At 37.4% G+C, this 13,000-nt stretch overlaps 1 long non-coding RNA gene across 1 annotated transcript in view; it reads right to left on the minus strand.

Moving 5' to 3' along the window:
• The window catches only part of LOC118761039, a 15,608-nt gene extending 3,394 nt beyond the window's left edge, over positions 1-12,214 (minus strand). Inside the window, exons 1-2 of the long non-coding RNA XR_004997119.1 lie at positions 12,055-12,214; positions 57-62 (exon numbers count right to left, since the gene is read on the minus strand). This is a non-coding gene — a long non-coding RNA (uncharacterized LOC118761039). The remainder of the gene's footprint in view (positions 1-56; positions 63-12,054) is intronic.
• Between the last annotated feature and the right edge of the window lie 786 nt (positions 12,215-13,000).

Here is a 13,000-nt window from a genome sequence, read left to right on the forward strand (position 1 = left end):
TGTATTTGTATAATATCTGAAGTTACTAAATTTGAAAGATAAAGAAAACATTCAACTTAAACCTGTGATGTTACATGTACTCTTTATTATTATAGAAATAAAAGAAATTAGAGTAGATAATTAGATGGAATGACGTATGTTCACATCAAAACATGAGGATAATTTACTTTTGTTGAATATGTATTTTCAGCATACGTTGTATTAGGACAAGTAAACAAGCATCACCATCATATAAGTAATGTTGTTTGTTTGTTTCCAGTCATATGTGAAAAACATGTTTGGTGATGGAGAAATATTACCTTCCTTGGAAACAGGTAAGGGTTAGCAACAGCAAGGGCATATAGCCATAAAAAAATCTGCTTCTGTAAATTTTGTCCAACCCAGACAGGCATCGAAAAGTTGACATTAGATGATAATGATAGTGGTGGTGGTGGTGATGGTGGTGGTAGTGGTGGTAATGATAGCACATCCTGCAGAACAAAGTGACAAGGTTCCATGTAGAATTTGATTGGCTTACATGCTGGGGTTCAAATTCCCAGCTTTTATAACACTGGGCAAGGCTTTCTAGAACCTTCAAAATATGATTTGGAAGAAGCTTACATAACTTTACTTCAATGATCACCTCTGTTAATTGATGCATGCCAGTCAATGCTGATAGGCTGGTAAATATTTACCTGGTTGTTCCTTTCTCTCAAAGAACAAGTCATAATTAGGCTTGATTCTAAATTGGAATTCCAAGTGACAGTTCTAGTTGTAGCAGAGAGCTGCTACACTATAGTAGAAGATATGTGTCCATGGTGCTTTGCAGTGGAGCAAAACCTGGAACCACATATTTGTGAAGAGAATTTTAGAACCTCACAGCTATGTCCATATAATATGAAAAATATTAGAAAGAAGACTATAAAGTGAATGGATGTTCCACTGGATTTGCCAATAAGAATGCTAGTTGTTTAATTAATGGAACTATATTCACAGATATTTATTACCTGAATTCATGTCACTATGTTTGACAAGACTATGTATAACACACAAATGCAAAAACGACCTGTTTTTTTAAGTTATATTATCAGTGGTTGAATATACCCTTGATTTTTTTTACCTTAACTTAATCTTCAGGCACAATTAATATGGCATGTGCGTGCACACACACACATATCACTTAGGCATTACAATACTAATAACCTGGTATAGAACTCAATATGTGTATGCTTTTGAGCAAAGCATTAGTTGAGTACAGAGCAGTAATAAGAAAAGAGATGACAAAGGAATAGTCAATTATCTCATGAATTGCAATAGCTTACAACTGTTTCCACCATAAGATGCAGTGGAGTAACAGTTGAGTATCTGAATAGCACCTTATAGTTTCATCAGAGCCTCAAACATCATCATCATCATCATCTTCATCATCATCGTTAACATTTAACATCTGTTGTCCATGCTGCCATGGATTGGATGGTTTGACCAGGGCTAGTAAACTGAGGGGCTGTACCAGACTCCGATTTGATTTGATACGGTTTTTACGGCTGGATGCCCTTCATAACGCCAACCACTCCAAGAGTGTAGTGGGTGTTTTTGTGTGCCACTGGTATGGGTGCCAGTTGCATGACACTAGTGTCTGTCACAACTACAATTTCACTTGGCTTGATGGGTCTTCTTCTCAAGCACAGTATATTGCTAAAGGTCTTGGTCATTTGTCATTGCCTCTGTGAGGCCACATCATAAGATAGTTGGTTATTCTTTTGTCATCTCTTTTCTTACACACACACACACACACGCACATACATATAAGAGGGATGATCACTTAGTGAATATCCATTATACTAGAGGTAGACCCCATATGGACTGACCACTGTAGACCTCATATGGTCTGACCACTAAGTAAAGATTGTTCTCAAGAAAATTCAGCAAATGGCAGAACGTAAGCAAGCAAGACAAACGAAAAGATACAACATATATAACAATCTTTTGTTAGTGGTCAGACCATATGGGGTCTACCTCTAGCATAATAGATGTCCACTTAGTGGTCATCCCTTTTATATGTATGTAATATAATTTTTGTTGTTTGTGTGTGTGTGTGTGTGTGTGTGTGTGTGTGTGTGTGGTGTGTGTGTGTGTGCAGCAATATCAGAGGATAGTTAACTAGGAAAAACGCTTTGTGTGTAGAAGATACACAGGTACAATAAACAGTGAAAATGTACAGAAAATAGACTCTGTCAAATGCCAGGGCCGTAAGCTAGATGTAGTTGATAGCTTCTTGTTATCTAGGTAATCAAGTCAGTAGCAGCGGTGGATGCTCTGAGAGCAAAGCTGTAAGAATAAGAGTAGGCTGGGCAAGGTTCAGAGAGCTCCTACCTCTGTTGGCAACAAAGAGCCTCTCCCTCAGAGTGAAAGGCAGATTGTATGATGCCTGTGTGTGAACAACTATGCTACACAGCAGTGAAACATGGGCTGTGACCACCAAGGACCTGTGTAGGCTTGAAAGAAATGAATCTAGCATATTCTGCTGGATGTGCAATGTCAGTCTGCATGTACAACAAAGTGTAAGTGTGTTGAGAGAAAAGTTGGGCATGAGAGGCTTCAGATGAGGTGTGCAAGAGTGACAACTGCACTGGTATAGTCATGGATGAGGACTGCTGTGTAAAGCAGTGCCAGTCTTTAACTGTGGAAGAGGTAGACCCAGGAAGACATGGGATGAGGTGGTGAAGCATGATCTTCGAAATTTGGGCCTCACAGACAAGTGACCAAGACCTTTGGTGATATGCAGTGCTTGAAAAGACTTGTCAAACTAAGTGAAATCATAGTCTACCTGAAGTCAATGTCACATACTGGTGGAATATAAAAAGTACTTATCAAGCAATTGGCCTCATAGAGGCAATGCAGCCAATGCTGGGGTCACATAACTGGTATCTGTGCCAGTGGCACATAAAAAGAACCTTTCGAGTGTTGAGCTTCATGGTGGCAATGTGGCCAATGCCAATGTTGCATAACTGACACCTGTACCAGAGACACATAAAAAGCACCTTTTTTTGCATTGGGCCTCATGTAGGCAATGACAAATTACCAAGACCTTTGGCAATATGCTGTGCTTGAGAAGAAGACCCATCAAGCCAAGGGAAATCGTTGTCATGGCAGATACTGGTGTTACACAAGTGGCACATAAAAGAACCCACTGGTTGGCATTAGGAAGGGCATCCAGCCATAGAAACCATGCCAAATCAGGCTGGAGTCTGGTGCAGCTCCTTAGCTTACCAATCCTGATCAAACCGTCCAACCCATGCCAGCATGAACAATGGATGTTAAAAGATGATGATATATATAAATAATCTTCACCATTATCGTTTAATGTCTGCCTTCCATAGACCCCCTTCAGTCATGAATGACCATGAGATGCATCTAAAAAGTTCCCCTCTGAGGCACAAGTCTGAGCAAAGTTGTTTATGGAAGACTATGCATGCCAGCCTCCCCTCTCCATACCATTGATGTTATCCAAGGGAAAGGCAGAGGCTGATACAGCTTGGCACCAGTGACATTGCAACAAGACTCAAGTGATTGCCACAGAATGTGATTAGCTATAAGTACGCAAGGGCCAGATGGTATCATTAAAGCTGGTGATGGATTAAGTTTATAGATAAGTAAATTATAACGAGGAAGCTTAAATGAAAAGAAATAGAAACAAAGCAGTTCATGTCATATTTAAGTCAAATAAAACAAAATCAGTGTCAGAATCTGTGACACAATATCTGGAAAAATGGAAAGAAAATGTAGCAGCATTCTTTAAGGTAGCATTCTTTGTCTGTAAATATTTCATTTATGTCAAAAAAATTCCCTTATATATTAATGAATGTTGAATAATCCTGTTCAAAGAGGAGCAGGATGAGGAGACAGAGGACGACAGAGGTAATAACAGTGATGACATCATCAACAACAACAACAAAGACAATGATGATGATTGATGTTACGGCTACTGCTGCCACTGCTGGTGGTGCTGCTGCTGCTACTGCTGCTGCTGCTGATGATGATGATAATTATGATGATGATGATGATGATGATGATGATGATGATGATGATGTTGATGATGATGACAATGGTGATGACAATGATGATGATGATGATGATGATGATGATGATGATGATGATGACAATGGTGATGATGACGATGATGATGATAACGACAACGACAGCAATGATGACAAGTATGACAATGATGATGATGATACTTATGTAATATTTGAAAATGATCTCTGGTGATTAACATTTAATAATTCTATTACATATTATTTATCAAAATAAATTTTTCTATCTATTGAACTTTTAGGTGATAAAAGGAAGCATCATAATGAACGAAAAAATAAATTACAAAAAAAAAAAAAAAACAGCTTAAAATAAAAAAATTCAAAGCATTTATTATTATTATTCTGGCATATACTAGCAACTAATAGCTCCACCTGTAGATTTCCACAGATTGTGAACAATTTATTGCAATCATAAATACTCCAAGAAATGGTACTTTACACATTTATGTATTATTCTCATGTTCAGCATTGCATGCAGAAGGTGAGAAGAGAAGAGAAATAACAATGTTCTGCAGCATAGTATATGTGCTTACTAAGGTGGATCACAACACCTCCTGTCCTTAATAGCTTGATCAAACTATTGTAATACTATGAAGTAGTTATCTATTTGTATCTAGGAAAGAAAGAGAGCTAAGAAGAAAAAAAGAAAGAAACAAGTAGAAAAATATATTTTCTTACATACATTTATAGGAATCGGGAGAAGGAAAAAGAGACAAGAAAAAGATGTCATTCTCTAAGAATTAAAAGCTTTTGAAATTTACTTTATTTTATAACAAGCATATGTACCTACAAGCTTAAATAAGTACATACATATAAGCACATATACACACATACATATACAGGTGCAAATATGCACAAATATATACATATACACATGCACATGTGTGCATGCATATATATGCATATATGTGTGTGTGTATGCATATATACACATATACATACATATATGTGTGTGTGTGTGTATATGTATATATATATGTGTGTGTGTGTGTATATATATATATACTAGGTTAAAAGCTGCTCTATTAGGCAGCTTTTAGGCAAGCTCTTGTGGTGAATACAGGCCAGGAAGAATTGATTACTAACCAAAACTTATAGACACACACAACACAATAATTCTACTGCTCATAACTCAATAAATTGTCCCAAACGTGTACAATACACTAGAACAAATATTGGAATCATGATGTCCTCTGGTACAACCAAATCTTTGGCTGAAGCATTTCAATGAAGATCGCTAGGAAATATTTTGCTGCTTTAGACAAATGTTTCCCTAAATCAAATAGATACCATGCTATTTTTAATAGACACACCATGAAGGTATCTTACACTAACTTTATTAATTTAGAGCAGCATATGTACTGCATTAACTTTAGTAAAATGAAACAACAATTCAAAACTCACCTACTGGAACCAGTAAACATATACATCAAAATAACAAGACAGGAGGTGTAAACCACAATGAAAAACATGAGATATGGCCAAACCGTGATAGTAGAAATGATTGTGATATAGCTAACATGGTAACAACTTTGGAAAATAAAATCAGAACTGCCATATAAACAAATAAATATTATAAATGCTCATACAGAAAAAAAATCAAAATGCCCATTGATGAACCTCTCTATGACTACAAATCTTGTATATAAATATACCATTCAGACATGGGAAGGGTTGTATGTTTACATTGGGGCAACAGCTGATTCACTCAAGAATTGTTGCCACAACCATGTCGCCAGCTTCAAGAAAATCAATAAGAGACATTTAACATCTTTGGTTGATTTTGTGAGGGAACTTAAGGAAGATAGAATTAAGCAAAATATAATCTGGTCCATAGTAAATGCATGCAAAGCCATATAATATCATTTCCAGGAGATGTTGTCTTTGTTCTGAGGAATCCCTGACTATTCTGCAGACCAATGAGAAGATCATTAAGAGAATTTCTGAAAGACTCTCAAGATGCTTGCATGCATATAAATGCACTTTCACATGATACAGTGGGAATGAATTTGAGTAACTGTTAATGTAATTCACCTTAAGGTATGGATGTTAGTTAGTTAGTTAATTTTTTTGGCTCAAAAAGCAAAAAGCAAGGCCATGTAGGGGGACATGGAGTTATGTACAGGGTGGTGTTCGTGTAAAGAGTTCAGGCCACTTGTGGTCAAGGGAGACTTTGAACCGAGCGCTCGTCGGCATCTTCACCATCTCGTCCGGCAGCTTATTCCACGGATCTGCAACCCGGACGGAGAAAGCCCCTCTCCTTCGATTGAGATGAAATCGTCACAGATAGAGCTTTTCGGAATGACCCCGCAGCCGACGCTCTGGAGCAGGAGTGAAGAACAGCTCTTTCGAGAGCTCTAACCTCCCCATTTTTATAAATACCAAGTAGCTATTTAATTTGCCATGTGAACCTATGTGCGCCTAACCACATGTGTGTGTGTGTAAGCTTACATCTTCATGGATGCTTGTATGAGCAAGTGTACATGTGTCATACAACCTACATGAGGGTGTTTACACATCCATATCTGTTAAAGGTTATATTTAATACATTTTTCGCTGTATTGCATGTTCATTTCTTTTTTGCAGCTGTTATTCTATTATTGATCTTCTATATAAATGAATCTATATCCTTTAATTTCTTGCCTTTCTTTACACAAACTGAGAAGATACATTGTGGAACTGTTATTTTAATGAGTTTTATCTATTTATAACTCAAAATGGCACATCTGCAATGTCGGATGCTCTTGAACCAGTTGTTAAGTATCCCACCCATGAGGGATCAGTGCTAGATGGGTCAAAACAATTGTAGTGATAAATAAAAATTCTTATATCTTCCATCTTCCATCTCTCATTTACCAAATATATATCATCATCATCATCATCATCGTTTAACGTCCGCTTTCCATGCTAAATGTTTATATATATAAGTATATATTTTACGTGTTTCAGTCATTTGACTGCAGCCATGCCATACTGCTGTTAAGCCATGCTGTGGTCATGCCATGCTGGGGCACCATGCTGGGGTACTGCCTTTAATTTTTAGTCAAATGAATCAACCCCAATACTTCTATCTATCTATCTATCTATCTATCTATCTATCTATCTATCTATCTATCTATCTATATATATATATATATATATATATATATATATATAATAACAATTTAACAAATAAAACATATGCATACATACATACATATATGTACATACCTACATCTATATGTATATATACATGCATATATGAGTACAGGACACCACAAATAAATGTAGAACACAACGAGAAATGAAAACATAAAAACAAACAAGGAAACAGACTTTTTTTAACAACGAAAAAACAGGGTACAAGACAAACAATACAAGGAATATTCCCCTTCATCAGCTGCCCCTGGTTCGACTCAATGCGTGTTTCGAAGGTAAGGGCAGAACACGATCTTGGCCGAAGCAGTCCTTCCTGCAAAATGAATTAAATAAAATTCTTTTGCAGAGGGGCAAAAAAAGGAAAGAAAAAAAGTGACAAGAACAGGACGTAAAAGCAATACAAATAAATATATATATATAGTTGTGTCTGATGCCAGTGTCACATAACTGGCACCTGTGCAAGTGACACGTAAAAAGAACTCTTCGAACGTTGGGCCTCACAAAGGCAATGACAAGTGACTGAAACCTTTAGTGATTTATCGTGCTTGAGAAGACCTGTCAAGCCAAGTGAGATTTTAGTTGTGGTTGATGCTGGTGTTACATAACTGGCACCCATGCTGGCAGTATGTAAAAATCACCCACCATACTCTTCAAGTGGTTGGTGTTATGAAGGGCATCCAGCAGTAGAAACCATGCCAAATCAGATTGAAACCTGGTGCAGCTCCCCAGCTTACAAGTTTCCGGTCAAGCCATCCAACCCATGCCAGCATGGAAAACAGACATTAAATGGTGATGATGATGATGATGATGATGATGATGATGATGATGATGATGAAGATGATAACTAGTTTATGTAAATCACAGTATGTGTGTGTATATTGACTAACACATACATTTCCATAATTCTCAAACTTTACACACACATTACTTATGTCCCAAAGATGGTCATGCACTATAACATTTTTCCCAGAGCTCCCATGTAACAAGACAGACAGGGAAAAATGGTAGTTTACATGAGGTTTTCTCTAATTCGTTGTATGTACATAGTGTTTTTGTATGTAAGGTCTTCCACACTTTTTTAATCTATAGAGAATATTTTTTAATCTGTTTCACATTTTTTTGATTTATTGTTTATTTATATGTTATTGTGTATTGATATGTTACTTGGTTAGAGAATATTATAAAAGTGAAAGGATTTTGTCTATTTATTCATTTTGACTGTCCACCTGCGACTGTGGTTAAATTGACGAGGAACACTGTACACGATGAATATTCAATACCAAACAATCTTAGTCTCCATATTTAAACTGCATTAAACTTTGGCAAGCTTACTTTTACCTATTCTGAGTTACTTGAAAGTTGATGTTCCCTTCCACTTTAAGGGTGCTTATTTACCCATCCATTATGATATTTCAAAGTGATATCTTTTCACTGTGAACTGCTAAAGATTCAAAGCAGTATTTGTGAACTGAAGTCAAACTCTTTGTGTCTTCATTTTTCGCTATCTAAAGTCAATTTCAGAGTGGTCATACACTGTAAGCTGTGGCAGACCGGCCATGTTGCCAGCTTGCTCGATGGCAAGTGAGCCCCTGCACCATTAGAATCCATATATAGGGGCCCGTGTTAGTATCTAAGGGGTCCATCCCCTCAAGTTTGAGAATTTTTAATTCACTCCTGGAAGAATGCATTAATTATTTTAGCCTAGCTGTGTTTGTAGACAGTTGAAAAGAGTACTTTTAACAAAAAAAAAAAAAATGAATTAAATGATAGCATTGTAGTTGTGAATGGGCCCCCTTAGTCTCCTGACAACCAATATTTTTAGACCCAGTCCGCCACTGACTGTAAGCACATGGCAAATACATTCCTTTACCTCTACTTTTTCAAGTAGGTATTATATTGCCATTTTTGAACATACTAATCATACTTCCCTCCGAAAAAATATCTTCCTTTGCTGTTGAATAAAATAAACTTACATTCATGTGGCTGTTTCTGACAAAAAAGTTCACTTTCATGTAAAACAACTATGTTTTGTAGTCATTATCCATAATCTACACCCAAACACTTCAGCAGTTCTACGTTGCATCGCTTGCAAAATTGTATGTTCTATGATCATTAAAGTGCAATGACCTCTACAAAAACCAGACTCCAATTTGGTTTTCTGCTCCTCAGTTAATCTGCCATGCTACTCATAAACCTTCCTAGTAGTTCAATTATTTGGTGAAAAAAATACCACCAAAGCAACTTAAACCATTCAAAGGATGGGTGTGTTAGCTAGTATATGTATATATTACATATATATATGGTTCAGTGGTTAGAGCATCAAGCTTCTAATTGTGATGGGCTGTGTGTTGTGTTCTTGTGCAAGACACTGTAGAAATGGGTTTCAACATCACTGGTGCCAAGCTATATTGGCCTTTGCTTTTCCTTGGATAATATTGGTGGCATGGAGAGGGGAGGCTGGTATGCATGGGTGACTGCTGGCCTTCCACAAATAGCCTTGCCCGGACCTGTGCCTCAGAAGGGAACAGTCTAGGTGCAATCTCATGGTCATTCGTGACCAAAGGGGGTCTTTACTGTATGTGTGTGTATATGTGTGTGTGTGTGTGTGTGTGTGTGTGTGTGTGTGTATGTAGTATAATGAAACAAATACATGCTAATGCATTCAAACACAAGAAATGTTCAGTACTAAAATGAGAAGAATATAATGTTTATATTACATGCATGTACACACATGCACATACATGCACACACACGCACACACACACACACACACACACACACACACGCACACACACAAATTCAGCATCATCATCAACGCAGACATCATCACTGTTTTTAATGCACACTCTTCCATGCTTGCATTGCATTGATCAGGTGGAATTTGTTGAGGTAGTTTCTACACCTAAGCAGATTAACCAGAAATAGATATGCGATGAGTGGAAGATGGTAACAAGCCATGGCAAGCTAGGTTTTTTTCTTTCAGTTTAGAATTTGACAAGTGAAGATGAAAATATTTAATAAAAGAAAAGGAATTAAAACAACAAATTAAGGTTTACAATGAAGTTTTGCAATGCACAATGAGCCCGACTAACCCCAAGATAGAAGGTCTTAATTATATAAAATCCAATTACGGTTAGTAAGGTACAAAATTTTTACATTCTCTTCATTTCTTGTAATTCAGACCACCTCATGGTCCTTTCAGATAAAAATGGAAAAGGCATTGCCACAAAGGTTGGAAAGAGAGATGCGCCATTCTGACTCACCAGGATCACACTTGCAGATAGCCATCTCTGCCTCAATAGTGGTAAACAGAGATATGGTCCGAGGGCCGAGAATATGGGAGGTCTCCACTATCACAGGCCCAACTATAAATCTGTCAGAGCAAAATTAATTTCGTTGGTTACAAATAATCATGTCGCAAGCAAAACTGATTAGGCTTGAGGAAATGATTTTTTTTTTGTTCTGCTTTTGTTCTAAAAAGATATCAAAATAACACACTCAAGGTGTATACACACATTGTGTTTCTTTCATTTCTTTTACTTACTAACTGTTATTATGGAGGTTCTAGATATTGAATTTGTATGTACTGAACAAGGGGAAAATGAATTATTCTATAAGGAATTTTATTGCAACAAAAACAAAAGCACTGATTTCAAAAAATAATTGGTGACGTGAAGTTAGAAATTGTCCTGGGTACCTTATAATGTGAAATGAGAGAGACATCATGAAAGAAACTTCTTGAAATAATCCTGGCTCTATGATTTGAACCACCAAAGTAAAGTCAAAAGAAAAAAGCCAGAGTAACAGGCTGAGCATCAGCTGCCATTCTCCAGTTAAATCACCACCATCATCATCATCATAATTTAGCATCCATTTTCCATGCTGGCATGGGTTTGACAGTTTGAATGGGGCTGGTAAGCTGGAGAGCTGCACCAGGCTCCAATTTATTTTGGCTAGGTTTCTATGGCTGGATACCCTTCCTAATGTCAACCACTCTGTAGAGTGTACTGGATGTTTTTACTTGTTTCCAGCATGGGTGCCTCTTATATGCCACCAGCATGAGTGCCTTTTACAGTTCACTGGCACAGGTGTCTTTTACATGTCACCACAATGGGTGCCTTTTACATGTCACCAGCATGAGTGCCTTTCAAGTGTACCCAGTATCACCACCTTTTATGTGTCACTGGCACAGGTGACTTTTGCATGTCCCTGGCACTGGTGCCTTTTACATATCACAGGCATGGGTGCCTTTCACATGTCACTGGCACTGGTCATGACTACAATCTCACTTAATTACTTGGGTTTATTCTTTTCTTATTCTCTACTAATTTTGAGGAATAGAGGCATGAAGAATTCTGAATTGCAAAGTAGTATATCAATGGGAATTGGGCCATCAATGGGGAAAATGCTTATGGAGTGAGAGCAACACACTTAACATCACTGATGTCAAAAAGAAGAAATTGTTTAAATGTTGTTCAAGAAGTTTCTAAATGAGACTACACAGCAAAGAGGATGTGTGTGTCAAGAAGACAGAGAGAGGGGGGCGATAGAGAGACAGGAAAGAGAGCAGATGGGGAGGGAGAGAGAGAGAGGAGGGGGAGAGATTGAGAGAGAGAGAGAGAGAGAGAGAGAGAGACAGACAGACAGACAGACAGACAGGAAAATAGACAGGCATTCAGAGAGGATTCTGAGTAGATCCAATAGAGGGAACCAGCTTTTGAAACTAACAGCTCTATAGTTGAAAGTAGGACGAGTGATAGCCACTTGCCAATTACTGGCACAAAAGGGTCATTGTCAGTTATGATAAGGGCAAAGGAGAGACTCTAGAATAGTGCTCCGCAACCTCTTTTCACTTGTGGTACACTTATATTCGTTTCAAAATTCAGCAGCATACCTGAACTAAAAATATAACTAAAAGTATGGGAAAATAAATTATATTCAGGTTACACTGTGGCACACTTAGCATCATCTCATGGCACACCAGTGTGCCATGGCATACCAATTGTGGAGCACTACTCTAGAATGAAGTAATGAAAGAGGTGTACTGAATTGATGTACCAAGTTGAAAGCAAGAGAGAGTTAAAGTATAACTAGTTAGAAACAAAATTAGCTTAGACAAGATGCAGTTCAGGCTTGTGTTAAGGAGTGGTACCCCCTTCTAGTGAAAGAACTACAGAAGTAACTGAGCCAAAAGCAAGTAACTATACCTAGTACTCGTTGACCTAAAGAAGACCTTTGATTGAGATCCATGCTGTACAGTTTAGTGTTTGCTAAGAAAATTAGGTGTAGATGAATGGCTTGTGAGATTTGTGCAAACCAAAAAAACAGAGATATTGTCAATAGTTGAGAGTTAGCAATAAGTTTAGTGAGGAATTTGATATGAAGATAGGTGCCTATAAAAACTTGGTTCTCAGCTGCATTTTGTTTAATATCATTCTCAATGCCATAATACAGGAATTTATGACCAATTATGCAGGATTGAAATTATGAAAGAATTAGAGAAGAAATTTCAAATTCAGAAGCTAAGGCCTTGAATTGAGAGGTTTTACTAAGCAGGATATATGACAGGACTTAACTGTCATCTGGGAAATGGCCATGCTCAATATGTAGAAAAGAAGCAGATGATGAACCTGCTATAAACTATAGATACGCAAATGGTGAAGTGGGATCACAAGCAAATTAACAGAGAAGGAAGACTTTATAAGTAGATGCACAAGCATGGTGCTTGGTAAGAAGTTTGCTTTCCAACCACATGGTTCTGGGTTCAGTCTCACTGTGTGACACCTTGG

The sequence above is a fragment of the Octopus sinensis genome, linkage group LG2 (genome assembly GCF_006345805.1).
Source record: "Octopus sinensis linkage group LG2, ASM634580v1, whole genome shotgun sequence".
NCBI classification, from domain to species: domain Eukaryota; kingdom Metazoa; phylum Mollusca; class Cephalopoda; order Octopoda; family Octopodidae; genus Octopus; species Octopus sinensis.